Genomic DNA, 3,412 nt, shown 5'->3' with positions numbered 1-3,412 from the left:
AAAAACTGAAAAATAAGCTAAAATAAAGGTAAAAACCAATAAAAAACTAAAAAAAAAAACTGAAAAAACTAAAAAAAGGCAAAAACTACAAAAAAACTAAAAACTAATAAAAAAAGTAAAAAAGTAAAAAAGTAAAAGAAAAAAAGGAAAAAACTAAAAAAAATTTTCATCTAAAAAACTAAAAAAAACTAAAAAAGGTAAAAACTAAAAGAACTAAAAAAGAAAAAAATAAATGACGACACTCAAAGAGAAAGCGACCAGGACAAAAGGAATGTTTGATTAGCAATCAACAAAGCACCGGGACACAGGGAGTATAAATGACGACCAGGACATAAGTAAAAAAAAAATTAACAAAACTAAAAAGAAGGTAAAAACTACAAAAAAACTAAAAAGAAAAAAAAACTAAAAACTAATAAAAAAACTAAAAAATCTAAAAATCTAAATAAACTAAAAAAGAAAAAAAAAGGAAAAAAAAAAAGGAGAAAAACAAAACTAAAAAACGAATGTATATACAGACCGGTACACCGGGATACAAATGACGACCGGGACACAGGGAATATAAATGACGACCGGGACACAGGGACATAACTACAACGGGGACACCGGGGGAAACAGGGGGATATAAATGACGACCGGGACAAAAAAACTAAAAAGAAAAAAAAATAAAAACTAATAAAAAAACTAAAAAATCTAAAAATCTAAATAAGCTAAAAAAGAAAAAAAAAGGAAAAAATAAAGGAGAAAAACAAAACTAAAAAACGAATGTATATACAGACCGGGACACCGGGATACAAATGACGACCGGGACACAGGGAATATAAATGACGACCGGGACACAGGGACACAACTACAACGGGGACACCGGGGGAAACAGGGGGATGTAAGTGACGACCGGGACACCGGGACAGGGAATGGTCGATTAGCAATCACCATCAACAAAGCTCAAGGGCAATCATTAGAATCATGAGGTATAGATCTGAATACAGATTGTTTTCCCATGGACCATTATATGTTGCATGTTCAAGAGTCGGTAAACCTGACAATCTATTTATATGCAAAGACAATGGGACAGCAAAGAATGTTGTATATTCGCAAGTTTTACGTAGTTAAAACCATATATATATATATATATATATATATATATATATATATATATCTATATTCACAGGTGGGACATAGGGACACAACTACAATGGCGCGTAACTATTATGGCGCGTAACGACTTACGCGCGCGGGGGGGGCTTGGGGGGGGGGGGGCGCGAAGCGCCCCCACCAACTAGGTGTTGGGGTGGCGCGAAGCGCCACCCCAACAGCTAGTATAGATATATATATATATATATATATATATATATCTATATTCACAGGTGGGACATAGGGACACAACTACAATGGCGCGTAACTATTATGGCGCGTAACGACTTACGCGCGCGGGGGGGGCTTGGGGGGGGCGCGAAGCGCCCCCACCAACTAGGTGTTGGGGTGGCGCGAAGCGCCACCCCAACAGCTAGTATAGATATATATATATATATATATATATATGTTTTTAACTACTTTGAACATGCAACATATAACTGTCAATGGGAAAACAATCCGTATTCAGATCTATACCTCATTATTCTAATGATTGCCCTTGAGCTTTGTTGATGGTGATTGCTAATCAAACATTCCCTGTGTCCCCATCGTCATTTATATATCCCCCTGTGCCCCCCAGCGTCCCCGTTGTAGTTGTGTCCCTGTGTCCCAGTCGTCAGTTGTAGTCGACAAACATGACGTCAGTCGACACACAAACATGACGTCTTTTTTAGTTTTTTAGCTTTTTTAGTTTTTTTAGTAGTTTTTACCTGTTTTTTAGTTTTTTTTCTTTTTTAGTTTTTTTCTTCTTTTGTATTAATGCTAAAGCCAAGGGAACCTGGAACCTCTCGGGCCTAGAACCTGGAACATAACACATTACCAACTCAGCTACTTCGGCTTGAATACATTTACCCTTTTTAGTTTTTTTTTTATTTTTATTTTTGTTTTTTTTTAGTTTTCTTTTTCTCCTTTATTTGTCAGTTTTTTTAGTTGTTTTTTTCTTTTTCAGTTTTTAGTTTTTTTAGTTTTTTTATTAATTTTTAGTTTTTTTTTCTTTTTAGTTTTTTTGTAGTCTTTACCTTTTTTTAGTTTTTTTTTTAGTTTTCTTTTTACTCTTTTAGTTTTTAGTTTTTTACCCTTTTTTTTAGTTTTTTTAGTTTTTTAGCTTTTTTAGGTTTTTTTAGTATTTTCTTTTTAGTTTTTTTTTGTAGTTTTTATCTTCTTTAGTTTTTTTTTCTTCTTTTGTATTAATGCTAAAGCCAAGGTTCGAACCTGAAACCTCTCGGACCTAGAACCTGGAGCATAACACTTTACCAACTGAGCTACTGTATTTGTATCGGATTAACGACGCTTCTTGACTACTAAGGTCCCTGCGTCGGCCCTGTAGTGCATTCCTGCAGCATGGTTCGATCTCTGGGTCCCGTATTACCACGCTAAGGTCAATCCCACTGCGCCAACACAGGTAGTTATATAACTGAGCTACTTCGGCTTGAATACGTTTGTTTTTGAATTGGAATGTGATGAAATAGTTCAGACGTCATATGCGGACAGTGACGTCACTCGACAGACACACAGACAACTTATTTTTATATATATAGATTTTCTTTTTAGTTTTTTTTTGTAGTTTTTATCTTTTTTAGTTTTTTTTCTTCTTTTGTATTAATGCTAAAGCCAAGGTTTGAACCTGGAACCTCTCGGACCTAGAACCTGGAACATAACGCTTTACCAACTGAGCTACTGTATTTGTATCGGATTAACGACGCTTCTTGACTACTAAGGTCCCTGCGTCGGCCCTGTAGTGCATTCCTGCAGCATGGTTCGATCTCTGGGTCCCGTATTACTACGCTAAGGTCAAAACCACTGCGCCAACACAGGTAGTTATATAACTGAGCTACTTCGGCTTGAATACATTCGTTTTTGAATTGATACGTGATGAAATAATTCAGACGTCATATGCGGACAGTGACGTCACTCGACACACAGACAACTTATTTTTATATATATATATAGATTAAGTTTCTTGATTTCACTCAAGGTGAAAAATGAAAAAAAAATATAAAAATATCCCTTTGACATCGCTGATAAACCGTGTAGTTAAAATGAAATATTTACGTTATTTTACAGACACGAATGGCTATGAGTGCTGAAATACATGAGGTAGCCATATAACTATTATAGTAGTGTTATAATAGACTATGAGTGATACCTCACCAGCGTCAGGTTGTACAGACTGAGGATATTTAAATCGTGTCAAGACCTTTACAAAGCTCTGTTTAATTGAGCACAATTTTTTTAGCATAGAAATTAGCAACAGTAAAATTCTGGATTTGTATAATTTGAC

This window comes from Artemia franciscana, chromosome 13, assembly GCF_032884065.1.
Source record: "Artemia franciscana chromosome 13, ASM3288406v1, whole genome shotgun sequence".
NCBI lineage: Eukaryota > Metazoa > Arthropoda > Branchiopoda > Anostraca > Artemiidae > Artemia > Artemia franciscana.
This window is presented reverse-complemented; position numbering follows the sequence as displayed.